Here is a 17,267-nt window from a genome sequence, read left to right on the forward strand (position 1 = left end):
AAAGAAATCAAACGGCGAAAGAAAACAACTTCGTTCTAGTAATCTGGATCTATGTCAAATTTTACAGTAGCAAAAACTTGTTTAAGTTGATTATTCGGAAAGAGGGTTTCGAGACGAAACTCCAGGCGCTTGAATCGCCTGATTCCGATAAACGAGCGAAAAGTTATACTAAAACGAAAATCGGCTAAGAAATCGCGATCAGAAAATAACCGCGGAAAAATCCGACGAAAAAAGAAAAACGATGAACAGAATTATTTTTTCCAAAAAAAGGCACGGATTTTCAGGGCGGTGAACCTCGGGCGACGTGCGGCTCCGGCGAATCGGCGGCGGGGCGGCGGCGGCGGCTGGCGGCGGCGGCGGCGGCTGGGCCTAGGGTTTCGGGGCGGCTGGCCTTCGGGCTGGCTTGCCCCGGCTTATAAAGGCCCCGGCCAGGGGAGTCCTAGCCGAGTACGGCCCATAGTCGGTTCCGCTCTTTTTTTTTAATTACGCTCGGAAAAAAATAAAAAGAAATACTAAACGGACTCCAAAAATCCTGAAATAAATTTTCCCGAGTTTCTAAACTCAAGCCCGATAAAGTGAACATTTATCTGGGCCCTATATGCAATTTTGAAAAACGCGCATTTTTCCTAAATTCAAATAAAATACCGAAAAACTCTGAAATAAATCTTATTTGATTTTTTTATTAAATCCTCAATATTTCTATATTTTGGGAAAGTCATTTTATTCCCTCTCTCAAATTTTTGTAATAGAAATAATTGATGATAAAATAAATAAAATCAAGTGATCCTCTTTACAAAATTTGAGAAAACTCAAATATGTAAATAACGAAATCCCCAACTCTCTCCGTGGGTCCTTGAGTTGCTTAGGATTTTCTAGGATCAAAACCAAAAGCAAAATAAAATATGATATGCATGATGATCTAATGTATAACATTCCAAATTAAAAATTTGGGATGTTACAAACCTACCCCCCTTAAGATGAATCTCGCCCTCGAGATTCGGGTTGGCTAGAAAATAGGTGAGGGTGGTCCTTGAGCAAATCTTCCTCTTGCTCCCAGGTGGCTTCATCCTTCGTGTGGTGGCTCCACTGAACTTTGCAAAACTTGATAACCTTGCTGCGAGTGACTCGCCTGGCAAACTCGAGAATCTTGACTGGTTTCTCCTCATAGGTCAAATCGTTATCCAACTGAATTGCTTCTAATGGCACTGTGTCTCTCAAAGGTATGTCAGCCATCTTCGCGTGACACTTCTTCAACTGAGAAACGTGGAACACATCATGAACTCCTGTCAATCCTCCTGGCAATTCCAACTTGTAGGCCACTTCTCCCATACGCTCCAAAACTCGATATGGCCCTACAAATCGTGGCGCTAACTTCCCCTTAACTCCAAAGCGCTTAATCCCTCGAAGTGGCGATACTCGAAGATAAACTCTGTCTCCGACTTCGTAAACTGTCTCTTTGCGTTTAGAATCTGCGTAGCTCTTCTGCCTGGACTGGGCTACCTTGAGCCTATCGCGAATCAACTTCACCTTCTGTTCAGACTCTTTAATCAGATCTGGTCCAAACAACTGGCGGTCTCCAACTTTGTCCCATGACAATGGTGTCCTGCACCTCCTTCCGTACAAAGCTTCGAAAGGGGGCCATCTTCAAACTGGTCTGATAGCTATTATTGTAAGAGAACTCTGCATATGGCAAATTATCATCCCAACTAGATCCATAATCTAGCGCACAAGCTCTCAACATATCCTCCAAAATCTGATTGACTCTCTCGGTCTGTCCATCTGTCTGCGGATGAAAAGCTGTACTAAATTCTAGCCTAGTACCTAAAGTCTCATGCAACTGCTTCCAGAACTTTGAGGTAAACTGGGTTCCTCTATCTGATACGATGCTCCTCACAACTCCATGCAGACATACGATCCTGGTCATGTATATCTTTGCCAACTTAGCACTGGTGTACGTGGTCTTTACTGGGATGAAATGAGCTACCTTCGTCAATCGATCAACTACAACCCAAATCGAGTCATAGCCTGAACCAGTCCTTGGTAATCCCGTGATAAAATCCATGCCTAGCTTATCCCACTTCCATTCGGGTATCGGCAATGGTTGCAACAATCCTGCCGGCTTCTGATGCTCTGCCTTTACTCTCTAACATACGTCACAAACTGCTACATACTCTGCAATATCCTTCTTCATTCCGGTCCACCAGAAAATATCCTTCAAATCCAAATACATCTTGGTATTTCCTGGGTGAATCGAATACGGTGAATCATGTGCCTCTTACAGAATCAACTTTCTGATCTCCGGGTCATTGGGTACATAAACACGGTCTTCAAACCATACGGTGTCGTGCTCATCTTCATGAAATCCTTTAGCTTTTCCTTTGCTCAGTTTCTCCTTTATAGCGGCAATCTCTTTGTCAGTTTTCTGAGCTTCTCTGATTCTATCCATCAATGTTGACTGAATCTCCAATGCTGCCACATAGCCTCTCAGAACTATTTCCACACATAGTTCACGAAGATTTTTCTGCTAACTCCTTGGGTATTTCTCCCGTCATTAACGTATTGACATGGCTCTTGCGGCTTAATGCATCAGCTACTACATTAGCCTTCCCGGGATGATAATGCAATCTCATATCATAATCCTTGATGAGCTCCAACCATCTCCTTTGTTTGAGGTTCAACTCCTTCTACGTGAAAATGTACTTCAAACTCTTGTGATCCGTGTACACCTCACAATGGTTTCCAATGAGGAAATGTCTCCATGTCTTTAATGCATGCACTACGGCTGCTAACTCCAAATCATGCATGGCATAATTCAATTCGTGAGGCTTCAGTTGTCGTGAAGCATATGAAACAACTCTTCCATCCTGCATAAGCACTGCTCCAAGTCCTCGACGTGAAGCATCACAATACACCTCAAAATCATTGGTCTGATCTGGCAAAATCAACACTAGTGAGGTAACCAAACAGTTCTTCAATTCCTGAAAACTTGCCTCACACTCCTCAGTCCATTTGAACTTAGTATCTTCTTCAGCAACTCCGTCATAGGCTTCGCAATCTTTGAGAAATTCTCAACAAACCTCCGGTAGTATCTTGCGAGTCCAAGAAAACTCCGGATCTCTCCAACTGTTGTTGGAGCTTCCCACTTGGTCACGGTTTCAACTTTAGCGGGATCTACTGCTATACCTTCTCCGGATATAACATGTCCGAGGAATCCTACGTCCTTCAACCAAAACTCACATTTGCTGAACTTGGCATATAATTGGTGTTCTCTGAGCTTTCCAAGTACCAAACGCAAATGCTCCATATGCTCCTCTTCATTCTTCGAATAAACCAGGATATCATCAATGAACACTACGACGAACTTATCCAAAAACTCCATAAACACTTTGTTCATCATGTTCATAAAATAGGCAGGCGCGTTAGTCAGACCAAATGACATAACGGTATACTCATACAACCCATACCTGGTGGTAAAAGCTGTCTTCGGAATATCCTGTTATCGAATCTTCAACTGGTGGTATCCTGATCGCAAATCGATCTTGGAAAACACTTTAGCCCCTTGCAATCGATCAAACAGATCATTAATCATTGGTAGTGGGTACTTGTTCTTGATCGTTACTTCGTTCAATCCTCGATAATCAACAACCATCCTTAACGATCCATCCTTCTTCTCCACTAGAAGTACTGGTGATCCCCAAGGCGAAGAACTTGGGCGAATATATCCCTTATCCAGTAACTCCTTAATCTGCTTCTTAATTTCAACCAAATCTTTTGCTGGCATCCTATATGGTCTCTTCGATATTGGCCCAGTGCCTGGCAAAAGCTCAATAAAAAACTCAATATCTCTATCCGGTGGCATGCCTGGCAACTCTTCGGGAAATACATCAGGAAAATCCTTTACCACTGGTACTTCCTCCTGCACAACTCCTGTTAGGCAATTTACTTAGGTCCTCTTTGGCACATGCCGGGATACATACTTGATCCTTCTCCCTTCTGGTGTGGTAAGCAAAATTGACTTACTAGCACACTCAATATTCCCTTCATACTTTGATAACCAATCCATGCCTAATATCACATCCAATCCTTGAGATTCCAATACTACTAGGTCTAAGGGAAAAACATAGTTACCAATCCTTAATGGTAACCGATCACACCATAGACTAGCCACATACTCTGCTCCTGGCGAGGTTACTAACATGGGTGACCTAAGGGCTTGGGTTGGTAGGTTATACTTATCCACAAATCCCCTTGAGATGTATGAATGCGATGCACCAGTATCAAAAAGAACGAGTCCAGTAGATGACTTAACCAAAAACTTACCCATTACTGCATCGGGGTGAGTTCCAACCTCCTCCACATTAACGTGGTTCACCTGTCCCCTGTTGAAAGGGTTCGGCTTCTTTCCAGAGCTTCCATTGCCGTTTTGGCCTTCAGGACATTCATTGGCATAATGTCCGGTCTTGGAACACTTGAAACAGGTGACTTGACTCAGATCTCTCTTGGTTGGGGTTGATGGAGTGCTGCGGTTCTGGCCATTGCTTCCTCCATTCCCATTACCATTCTTGGTGCCATTGTGATTGTGCGAGCTACCTACTCCATGGGTATGCTGAAAATGTCCTCCCGGTCTAGGGGTAAAACGTGGCTTCTGCTGAGCTCCTGAATTATACTTTCCTTGTCCATACTTCCTCTTGTGGTTCTCAATTTGCTGCTGCTTCCCTTCAATCATAAGAGCACGATCTACCAACTCCTGGTAGTTGTTGAAGGTGTCTACCATCAACTGCATACTCAACTCATCATTCAGTCCTTCCAGGAATTTCTCCTGCTTAGCTGCATCCGTAGCAACGTCATCTGGGGCATAACGTGCTAGCTTACTAAACTCCTCCACATACTGGCCAACTGTCCGTCCTCCTTGATGCAAGTTATGAAACTCACGCTTCTTCATGGCCATTGCTCCTGCTGAAACATGGGCAGTACGGAAAGCCTGCTGAAACTGGTCCCATGTGACAGTGCCGACTGGGAAGGTGGCTGTGAAATTCTCCCACCAGGATGCTGTGGGTCCTTCTAACTGATGTGCGGCAAACTTCACCTTCTCCGCATCTGTGCATCCTACTGTGGTCAACTCCCTAGCTATCTTGCGGAGCCAATCATCTGCTACTATCGGCTGGTGCTACTGGAAAACACCGGCGGATTTAGCCTAAAAAAACGGGCTAAGTGGTCAACAGGTGGTGGTGGTGGCGGTGGGTTGTTGTTGTTGTTCCCCTGATTCTGATTCTGAACTAGCAACTACATCAAGGTGTTCTGCTGCTGGATCAACTGGGTGAGCTCCGGCGGAAAGGCAAATCCGGGGTCACGTCTCGGAGGCATCTGAGGGTTTAGAAAAGACGAGATATAAGAATAGAGGGGGTCTAAAGAGAAAACACTACCCATATGCACATGAGGCAAAAGCAAACAATTCACTTCATTCAATCAAACAAAGGCATTCAATCGATCTAGCTATCGCAAAGTGCTCGGACTACTATATTTACATGGTGGACTACTACTACTGATGAGGTGGTCTACTAGAAATACTCTACGGTTGTAGACTCCATGGTATCTGCTCCTGCTTCATCAACATAGTCATCATTGCTACTATCTTGTTCCGAGTCGGTGCCGTCAATGATGATGTAGTCTTCTGGGCTAATCTCCTTGGGTTCTTCGTCTTCATCTACTGGTGTCGGGCCTCCCATAAATATGGCAATCTTCTTGATCAGATCGTCATTCTTCTCCACCAATACTTCAATTTCTTCTTCATAATCTTCGCGTGTAGCCTTGAGTTCTTCCTCCAGTTCCTTGATTCTAGTCTTAGCCTTCTTCAGATCTATCATGTCGGCGCACATCTGATTCTCCTGTCGTCGAATGTGCTGATTTAACTCCTGAATAAAAGCTGCAATTGATCTATCTTTTCTGGTGCTGATCATCTCCCAGTGTTCATCTCGGCGCCCACAAATCTGGTAGATAGTATCCTTGAGATCCTTGTGGTAGACTTCGCCAATGCGTCCCATGGCGATGTGAGCTGCCATACTCTTTCCTAGACTCCAAGTTGGTGCATCAAAAGAAAACTCTATAGGCTCAGTGACTGGCATGAACGTCCTTCCTGGAACTTGAACTTGAATCATCCAACGCTCTTCTTCAGGTAAAGTGGCGTTGTAGGTTCCCGTGAAGCTTGGTATTCCTATGTTCAGGTATCTAGTGACTTCCTTCAAGTGGCGTCCAAAGGGTGTATCTTCATCTGGTTGTGTGAACTTGTTCCTTGCATCCGCCATCCTAAAGAGTAGAAAAGATGAGAGGTCAAAAGAGAAGAGAGTGAGTTGTGATCTAGGTCTTTAGCTTAGTGGTCGTGTCCTACAGTCAGCGTGTGCTCTGATACCATCTCTGTAGCTATCAGACCTCAGACAGTCTGATCTCTGTGCTCCGGTGTCATCCCTGGATCAGTAATGCTGACACCACACAGTACTCGAAGGATTTATAGCAGACTAGCAATCGCACACTTATTACATCGAGTGTCTCAAAAGAGAACTTATTACAATAAATATGGCTTAAGGCCATCTAATAACGATAACAGCGGAAGGCTTGGAAGATAAGTGAGTCCATCAACTCCAACGGCATCACTGAGTATAGAACCACGACCTAAAAACTCCTTAATCGTCGTCTGAAAAGTCTGCAACATTAACGTTGCAGCCCGGAAACGGGTCAACACATGGAATATGCTGGCAAGGTAACACATAGAGGGTAAAGGAATGCAACAGCTATACTATATGCATATTTGGCTGGTGGAAAGCTCTATGGTTACAGTTTTTGCGTAAAGCCAATTTTTCCCTACTTCAAAGGAATAAATTTAATTACTATCATGTTGGTTGTTAAACATTGAGAATGGTTGACAGCATTCTCAATCCCAATTAAAGTAACATCATTAAACCCAACAAAATTTACTTTAGAGTAACATGTTGAGATTCACATGATAATCCAGGTACTAGATACTCATGATGTCCATAACCGGGGACACGGCTAACCATGATTAGTTTGTTACACTCTGCAGAGGTTTGCGCACTTTTCCCCACAATTTAATTAGATCCTAATCATGCAATGTGTGAGGATTGATCTAATGCAATAAAACTAGGTTGTAGAAAAAGGTATGATCAAAGTGTTACTTGCCTTGCTGATGATCCGCGAAACCTAGAGATTCCAAGTAACAGGTGGCGCACTCCGGGTATTCTATCGCAGACAAACAAACAAGCATACAATAAGTACTCATCTAATGCACAGGTAAAACTCAAATAGAAGATCTAACCAGAAAGTTCAACTTAAGAACCCTGGTTTGCAAAAAGAATCAAATCGAACAAAGCAAAAGAAATCAAACGGCGAAAGAAAATAACTTCATTCTAGTAATTTGGATCTATGTCAAATTTTACAGTAGCAAAAACTTGTTTAAGTTGATTATTCGGAAAGAGGGTTTCGAGACGAAACTCCAGGCGCTTGAATCGCCTGATTCCGATAAACGAGCGAAAAGTTATACTAAAACGAAAATCGGATTAGAAATCGCGATCAGAAAATAACCGCGGAAAAATCCGACGAAAAAAGAAAAACGACGAACGGAAAAAAAAATTCCAAAAAAAACGGCACAGATTTCGAGGGCGGCGAACCTCGGGCGGGGCGGCGGCGGCTGGCGGCGGCGGCTGGGCTGGCGGCGGCTGGGCCTAGGGTTTCGGGGCGGCTGGCCTTCGGGCTGGCTTGCCCCGGCTTATAAAGGCCCCGGCCAGGGGAGTCCTGGCCGAGTACGGCCCATAGTCGGTTCCGCTCTTTTTTTTTATTACGCCCGGAAAAAAAATAAAAAGAAATACTAAACGGACTCCAAGAATCCTGAAATAAATTTTCCCGGGTTTCTAAAATCAAGCCCGATAAAGTGAACATTTATCCGGGCTCTAAATGCAATTTTGAAAAATGCGCATTTTTCCTAAATTCAAATAAAATACCGAAAAACTCCGAAATAAATCTTATTTGATTTTTTTATTAAATCCTCAATATTTCTATGTTTTGGGAAAGTCATTTTATTCCCTCTCTCATATTTTTGTAATAGAAATAATTGATGATAAAATAAATAAAATCAAATGATCCTATTTACAAAATTTGAGAAAACTCAAATATGTAAATAACGAAATCCCCAACTCTCTCCGTGGGTCCTTGAGTTGCTTAGGATTTTCTAGGATCAAACCAAAAGAAAAATAAAATATGATATGCATGATGATCTAATGTATAACATTCCAAATTGAAAATTTGGGATGTTACAAGGGTGATGCAGTGGTCGAGCTTGAGGACGACGATGAGCGCTGTGGCAGGGTGGAGCTCGAGCGACAGGAGGGTTGCGAGAGGAAGGAGATGAAGAAGAGAGAAGAATGAGAAAACGCCGGGGCGTGCCTATTTACAAGGGAAAAGGTGAAAAGACGGGCGTGAAAATCGAGGAAGAGCCGAATAATGGTTATCTAACTAGATGGACGCCTCGATTCTCGGAAGGCATTAAAGATGAAGATCCGTTGGGAGATGACATCATAAAAGTTTTTTGTGTTTTCCAGAGATGACGTCATGGCGGGTTATAAAAACCTCTGCGAGGATAAGAGGATGGATTTTATCTAAGTATTGAAGATTGACAAAGAACAAAGTTCGAAGTCAACCTGGGGCCTAATGTTGGGGATATAACTATCAGTTATGACCTGCCCAGGAGGGGCCGGGTCACGAAGGAAGCCCAGTAAACACTCAAGACGATAGTTTATTAAACCTTATAGAAGGCCTAAAGGCCCGGAGGCGGCTTAAGGCCCAATATTGTAAACCGCTGTATATAAGGGAAAACTTGTATAGAAAGGCATGTAAAAGAAGACACCGAGCCGGACACGTTTTATGAGCCGTCCGGGACTCTGTAGGCCACCAGCCGTCAACCCGTGTATATAAGGGGACAACCCGGTGGCGGCTTAGGGCAAGAAACAAGAGATCGATAAGCAAGCCAGCGAACTAGCCTCTTGGTAATCGAAACCCCAGCAATACCAACACAACTAGACGTAGGCTTTTACCTTCATCGTAAGGGGCCCAACTAGTATAAAACCTCTCATGTCCTTTGTCCCGATTAACCCCTTTAAGCTTGCTAGTTGCGATGGCCCTACGACTAAGTCCTTCCACTAGGACATCTGTCGTGACAATTCCACGACACAATCCTTGTTTTGTTTGAGTTGTGGTATCCGAGTTGCTTCGAAGTCAAGTGTTGAGTCCATACCTTTCCTAAGCGGTGTCCTCATACTCCTATGTGAGTACCAATCCTTATTGATCTTCGAGTTTGCCATCTCAATTTCATCTAAACCGATGTGTCTCTCTTCAAGTGGATCCGATCTTTTTCAACATCCGCAAGATCAACTCAAGTCTTCTCAATGTTGTTTGTTTCTTCCGCCCCAAGTTGCCTTTGTTTTTCCCTCCCTCCCACCCCTTTTTCTTCAAGGACTCAGATTTCTTAATCATGTATCCTTTTATTTGTGAGAAGTCTCTTCAGTCTTTTATTTCAATGCTCTTACCCGGTGTTTCTCATGAAGATGCTCCACTAATCCATCATTCTTCTTTATTTTATTTTCCGGTGGATTCAATTCAATATTTGGTTTTGAGCATAGTCCTTTCATTTGTCCAATGCTTTCTCATGCCGGTGCATCTCATAATCATTCCCCGCTTGCTATTCAATTGTTCCGGAGTGCTGAAGACATCCTAGAAGATTCGCGTTTTCCATTGCTAATTCGTTCAAGATATCTTGAGGTTGTTATCTTGTTCAAGTCATTTAATTCAACCGGCGTAATCTCCCTTTCAAGTAATCATTCAACGGTGTATCTTTTGAGTGGGCCCTAACCCACAGGTCTTTTCCCAGGATCTTACCTGACTCTTCTAATTTTCTGGAGTTATTCTCAAATTCTTCTCCATGTTTGACGTAAGAATGAATTTTCATCAGTCAATTGTCGTCTCCAATATCGCTTTCAAATTATTTTCATCTTTGGCTCAACCTCTCCTCTTTTAATCATTCCGGAGTGTCTCAACAATTTATGGTGGTGTTTCTCATCGCCATTCTCTGCATTTGAAGACCGAAGAAGAGTTTCTCTGCAATCATATCCGTTCTCTTGAAGATTCTTGGTTCTAGCTTCATGATATCCTCTAATATTTGTTTCCGATTGTGAGAATTCTTTCCACCTATCCGGAGCTATTCAGGAGTCTTTTCAGTTTGATTCTTCGGAGCCCATCATCTCATAATTTTTCATTCCAGCTTTCAGCTATCGTTCTCCAAATCTTACCAGTGAATCATTGAAGTATTCTCTAATCAGCTCGTGATTCTATTCGTTCTCTTGCATCTAAACTCTCTCGTGTATCTTAATTCATTTTTGTAATTCTTCCCGGTGTTTCTTTATCTTTTCTTCGTTCGTTTTCAATTCTTACAGTGGTTCGTTTAAGATTTCTCTTCCTTCATTATCTTATCAATTCATTCGTTGTTTCAATTCTACCGGTGGATCGTTGAAGACCTTCTCAAGTTGCGCTATATCTATCTTAATCCTTTCTACGAGAATAAGTAGTATGCCAAATCCATTGTTTGTCATCAATTTAATTGGTGAAGGATGAGCATAATGTAATTCTTATTCTTGTTTCATCGAGTAAGTTCAATTCCTGCTTTCCAGAGTGGTTCATCATATCACATTCTCGGTTCGAGATGCTTTATCTTATCTTTTCCAAGAGTTCCAAGCTCTCGCAATTATATCACCACGGAGATCCATCTAATCATTGCAAGTCTTCACCTTGTGTTTTCAACTTCTCTTTCATTTCGATTGATCATTCTTTTGTTACCGGAGTTCTTCATGGACGCTCTACATGATGGTTCATCAAGGATTTAATTACTTCTCGAAGTGTTCATTGAGATTATTTTCAAGGGAGATCAAGCATTCTTCACCTTGCAATCCGGAGTGCAATTCTTTCCACCTTATCTTTTGAGATGGTGTTATGTCTTTCTTGACAATTTCCCTTCATGTTTCATGAGTCAAAAGTTGTCAGGAATGAGATATTTAAACCCACCAATCCCTTTATTGGAGTTATCTTGGGTTATATTTCACCTAAAGCTTTCCCTAAGGATTGTTGCTATTTATGGTGCTCATAAATAACCCAAGTTCTTCATTTATCCTCCCGGTGAAATAGTTTCTCGTCTCCTTGTTCATATCAATCCAATCTATTGTTTTTCTTTAGTGGCAGAATTTCACCTCAAGTTTTCGAGATGCTTTCTATAAGCCCACATCAAGCTTATCCTTTCGTTGTTGATAATCCAACAACTCCGTCCTAGCATTTGTTGTAAGCGTGCTCTCTCAAGATCTTGTTTCCCTCCGTTCAATCCATTCCATTCTTTCTTCCGGAGGCATTGTGATGTTGCTCTCTTCACTCATCATCTCGAGTGGTGAGGACCGTGTTCTTTTCATGCTTATCCATTTAACCGGAGTGTTGTGTCCTTTGCTCAAGTTCTTTTCGCCTTATCAAGTCTTGCATCTCTTTTCAACCGGAGTGTTGTCCGAATTTGTTCTTCCATGTTCCTCTTCGTTGTATTCTTTCTTTCAATTTGTCAACCTATAAAGGTTCTTTGGTTTCACTCGTTTGTCAAGAAGCAACTTAGTTTTACCTCTTATCTTGCTCTTCCTTTTCCCTCCGGTGCCATCCTAGATCTCGGGACGAGATCCTCTCGTAGTGGTGGAGTGTTGTAACGCCCCGAGACCGTTGCGCCAGGTGTCTTCCAGTTATTCGCTGTTGTTGCATTGTCATTTGTTTGTGTGTCATGCATTTCATATCATGTCATCATGTGCATCGCATTTGCATACGTGTTCGTCCCATGCATCCGAGCATTTTCCCCGTTGTCCGTTTTGCAATCCGACACTCCTACGTCCTCCGGTGCCCTCTTTTGTCTCTTTTTGTGTGCGGGTGTTAAATGTTCTCGGAATGGACCGAGATTTTCCAAGCAGCCTTGGTACACCACCGGTAGACCGCCTGTCAAGTTTCGTGCTATTTGGAGTTCGTTTGATACTCCAATGATTAACCGAGTAACCGTAAAGGCCTCATGTGTGTTGCAGCCCAACACCCCTCCAAAGTGGCCCAAAACCCATCCAAACCCCCTCCATCCTCTTGGCCACTCGATCACGATCGCGTGACCGAAAACCGCACCTCATTTGGACACTCCTAGCTCCCTCTACCTATAAATAGGTGCCTCCTCCTCAAATCCCGGATGAAACCCTAACTGTCCCTCTCCTCGCGCCGCCGGACGCTTCCCTCCACCGGCCAGACATGTCTGCTGCCCTCACCACGCCACGTGTCGGTCCCTGATTGGGCGAGCTGCCGCACCCCCACCGGCCCGCTCGGCCCGTGCGGGGCCCCCGCGGCCCCACTACACCACAACACCAAATTCCCTACTGATGTTGGTCGGGAAAGGTCAATATACACCAACATACAGTTGGTCGGCAATGTTCCTATCGGACTGTAGGTCGGTAATGCTTGTACAGGCAACTGAGTGTCGGTTGGTAATAATAAGACATTTAATGTCTCATTCTCAGACGGCAATACTCTTACACCCAGCCAACCATCGGTCGGGAAACATTACCGACCGACCGATCGTTGAGTCAGCGAAATAGCCTGCGCCAATCGTTTGGGCCAGCGACATTTAGCTCGCGCACGGGGCTAAGAAAGGCTTTGCGCCAACCAGCCCAAAAAGCCTCCAGCTTTTCTCCCTTTCCCCTCGCAGCCACCACACATTAACCCTATCCCCACCCACGCTTTCTTTCCGGCGATGGCGCCGCCGTTCTCTTCTCCGCGCACCGCCGTCTGCTCCGCGGCCGCTCCATCTCCTCCTCACCTGCCTCACCTTATCCCTTCCTCCTCCCACTCTCTCTGCCTTTCTGTGCTCCCGTGCTCCTAGTGTAGTGCCTCTTCCCGGCTCCCGCACCCAGATGCGACCGCCTAGGGTTCGCTGCGGACGGAGATGGCTACCACGGAGGTCGCCCCTTCAGATCTAGTGGCCCAGTGCTCTACCAGGTGCGGTAGTCAAGGAGGACGCAGCGTCGTCACCAGGCTGGTGTTGGGTGCGCTCTGGCCTTCCTTCCAGCTGGTGTGTACCTTGCTCTTGGGGTAGCGCCGAGCGACGGCAACGACTACAAGATGCAGCAGAAGCGGCGCATGGCCAAAGATCTAGGCCTCCGACCATTAGCGGTTGTTGTTGTGGCAGAAGCGACGGTACAGAGTTCGCGCCTCCGCCCTGTTCAGCCTTGCCTCCATCAACTCTGAAATCCCCGGTAAGCAAATTCATAATCCTGTTTTCATCGTGATTGTGTAAAAAGCTGGATATGGATGAAGACGAAGACCAAGGGCAGATTTTGTATATCTGCTAGCTTTACATCCATTTTTTCTGTAGTTTATTTTTGCCACGTGAAGCTGGATGAGTTTAGATTTGTTCATGAAATTGGATGGAATAGAGATAGGTCTGTAATGCCCAGATGTATTTTCAACTGGATACCTATTGCCTAAACTACAAGAACACTAACAGAAGGTCACTGAATCCAATTTTATTTTCTGGAGCTCTTGAATAGACACCGTGCTTCATAATCAGCTCCAAATTCTCAATCCTGTAACACTAACATTATTTGGTAAAACAATAGAAATATGTTTCACAACAATAGCGGCACATGATAACAACCATATCCATATGATGATACAAAAAGCGACACCCAAATCAAGTGCATACCATTCTTAATCATGTCTCTACTTACTTTAATTTCCAAGAAAGTCTGGCCCTCAACAACCTTATTATCTTAGTGATTCCTGATCTTCCATCAAAGAATATCAATTCATTGCAAATACAGCACCATTATTATCTATTTGTTTTCATTGCTATCAAGTACTACCTCCGTACCAAAATATAGCCTACAAAAATGTCTTATATTTTGATACAGAGGTAATAAATTTTTGATTGTAATCCAAATTAAAACCATCAAAATCGTTTGATTTGTAGGATTCTTCCTCCAGGCAGCGGCGCAATTTGTTAGCTTGCTCATCAGTTGTGATACCCCATGGCCCCTGTCCGCACCTACTGGTGAGTTCTTCCCTAATCCTTCTGTATATTCCTCTGGTTGTTACTTATTGCATGAGAAAATAGGTTCCATGCCTTTTCTTTCCCATTTGAACCATGTGAAGACCCGTTTCCAGTACTTCCATTAATTCCATGCATCCTCTGGTTCTGCTATTATTCTATTAGGATTTTACTGTTGATTCAAACATGCTAGTTATTTAGCCTTTTTCTGAGACATTCGTAGCTATTTCTGAGAGTGCTCCTTCAGTAAATATATTCTTACCTCTGTCATGTCAGGGGCACTTAGACACGAAAGGATATGTTTCAGATATGAAGGTATAAAAATATATAAAGCATCATCAAGCAATGGAGGAAACCAGATCCCAAAATCAGCAAAAAGAAATGTAGAACTTCATTAGTTCCTGGAGCATATACCTAGATGATCATAGATCATGCAGGGTCATAACATGGAAACGCTCTTAGAAAGGTGGTTTATATGGATGTTGTCCTCTGTTTGTCTAACCAAAAGCACGGCGAGTGTTACTACAATGTACTCCCTCCGTTTCTAAATATAAGACCTTTTAGAGGTTTCAATACGGACTACATACGGATGTATATAGACGTATTTTAGAGTGTAGATTCACTCATTTTGCTTCATATGTAGTCTGTATTGGAATCTCTAAAAAGGATTATATTATTTAGGAACAAAGGGAGTAGTAGTTATACTGTCGTTCACAGGATAGTCAAGTGATTATTTTTCGCTTCTGCCTCACATGGTTGTTGGTTGGAAAAAAGTTTATATCTTTTGTGCTACATTGGTTTTCTCAATTCCCATGAAATTTCTGACTGGACTGTCTCGGCCGTTGTTGTGTATATTTGTTTCCTTCTAAAAAAGAGGGGTTTTATGCAACCCTTCATAGACACTACCGCTGATCTCGAGTGGCGAAATGTTCTTTCTTGAACCTTCCAGTGGCGAAATGTTATTACTTAGGTTCATGAAATGGGGAAAAAATCATGAGTTTAATTTTCTAGAGTACTGCATCAATAACCTAGGTAAATATGTTCTCCTTTGTTAGGTCCTTCCAGTTATGTACTTTTGCTGCCACTAATCGTGAACTATATTCAGCATTGAGCATTCTAATTATTCTTCTGCATTGTTCTCTATCTCGACAACTGCTGTAGTCCAGGCTGAAGCGATGGCATGTATGATTGATGTAGTTTCATCTCAATAAGAACTATTTGGTGTATAGTATGTTGGTCCCAGCCTACTTGCTGTAACTCTTGATTTTGATGGATTTTGTTCATGGCTTTGATTATACAATCTAGAATTTGTACCGTTTTGAGCCAAATTCAACAGAGTATATCATCCAATGCTAATGGTTTCAATTATCATGGTATATTCAAGTCAAAGCTAAATACTATTCTGTGCCCGCCTACCTTGGCAAAGATTGCAGGTTAAACTACTTTGGTGCTGTAGGTTCTTTTCTTCTTACTCTTATTCTTTAGGTTTTATTTGTTATTCCTATTTCCATTCAGGGAGAAAAAAGCTGGGACCTGTTTGGACAAATGTACCTTTTAAGTGTTCTCCCTTCCTGCCCAAAACAATGTTAGGTGGGCTAAGATAATACTGTTAGGCGTTCAGAAAGAGTCACATCTATAATTAGCTTTCAGCTTGATATATCCAGTGTGAACTACTGGAAATATGTACATCTACTGAAAGAGTCATAGTTATATATATTTAGCTTTTAGCTCACTGTATCCAATATCTGTGAAGTTGTATGTTTATTGTTTTAGAAATAAGTGTGGGAATATTGGCTGCTGCTACCTATGTACAGTAACTTAAGTGTGGGAATATTGGCTGCTGCTACCTATGCTCAGGAATCGTACAAAGTAAATGACGCATTTCCTTTCAATTGATAGACAAAAAGTGGACGGGGGGCTTCCATGCCACATCCATGGCTATTGCTGGAAGTTGAGCTGTCTTCATGTCCCAAAATGCTAGTTTTATAGATTATGTAAGTGTATTCTTCACTTTATGCTATTGTGTGTGCATGTACACATGTGAATTTTCCATGCATTCAATTTCATAAATTAATCGAGCATTCTAAAAGTTGGGACTTGTTTAACTTTTGTAGGAAGCAACCATAAGGACTGGACTCAGAAAGAACCATGAAGCCAACGGTCCATGTCAACAAGATGTTTGAGCTTTCATTTTGTACAACTGATGCATCATACTTGCATCTTTTATCTGTCCTTTTGTGAACATGATGTATGGTGTTTTGGTGGTTATATTTAGAGCAGACTGAAGTGTATGTATGTGACAATTAGTTAATGGAATAAAAAATGTTTGGTGCACCTGAAATATGGTGTCTTGGTGATTATGCTTAGAATGCATGAACTACATGTATGTGACAGCCAATACAATAGCTTAATTAAAGTTGTGGTTGGCTAAAAAAAATGTTGATGAATTGTTTGTTGGCCAAGGAAAACACCATCTGATTGTTGGTTGGCAAAACAAACCCCGTCGGACAGTCGGTCGGGAAAGCCCAACATCAAGCCCATCAGAATGTTGGTCGGGAAAGGCCCATGGCTGCCCCAACATATTGTTGGTCGGGAAAGGCCCATCGCTCCATAGCAGGCCCAACAGACTGTTGGTCGGGAAAGGTACTCCATAGCCATCCAGCAGTCGGTCGGGAAAGATATGTCGGTCGGGAAAGGGTTTTCCCGTCTGGACTTTTCCTAACAGACACAATCGGTCGGCAATAGTCTTTCCCAACCGACTGTCTATCGCCGAAAGTAGTATTTCCGACCAACCTGGCTGTTGGGGATATAGTGCTGTGGTGTAGTGCCCGCCCACAGCGCCGCGTCTCTCCGCCGCCCTCGCCCCGCGGGAGGAGCCGCGCCGCCCCGCGCCTCCTCCGCCGGCCGCCGCTGCCCCTCGTCGGTCGGAGCCGAGCTCCGCTTCCTCGCCGCGGCACCGGCCGGACCTCCCCGCCGTCCTCCTCACCAGATCCGGCCTCCCCGGCCCCGATCCAGCGAGCTCCGCGCCCCGCGCCGCCGTCCTCTTCTTCAACTCCGGCAAGAGCTCCGGTGAACCTCGGGATCCACGCCGCCCGGATCTAGATCC

General features: G+C 43.6%; 1 long non-coding RNA gene across 1 annotated transcript; it reads left to right on the top strand.

Moving 5' to 3' along the window:
- The first annotated feature begins 12,796 nt into the window (after positions 1–12,796).
- LOC119315511 lies at positions 12,797–16,521 on the top strand. The gene is made up of 4 exons (XR_005152774.1): positions 12,797–13,367; positions 14,084–14,164; positions 16,061–16,155; positions 16,276–16,521. It is a non-coding gene; the product is annotated as an uncharacterized LOC119315511 (long non-coding RNA).
- The last annotated feature ends 746 nt before the right edge of the window (positions 16,522–17,267 follow it).

This window comes from Triticum dicoccoides, chromosome 6A, assembly GCF_002162155.2.
Source record: "Triticum dicoccoides isolate Atlit2015 ecotype Zavitan chromosome 6A, WEW_v2.0, whole genome shotgun sequence".
NCBI lineage: Eukaryota > Viridiplantae > Streptophyta > Magnoliopsida > Poales > Poaceae > Triticum > Triticum dicoccoides.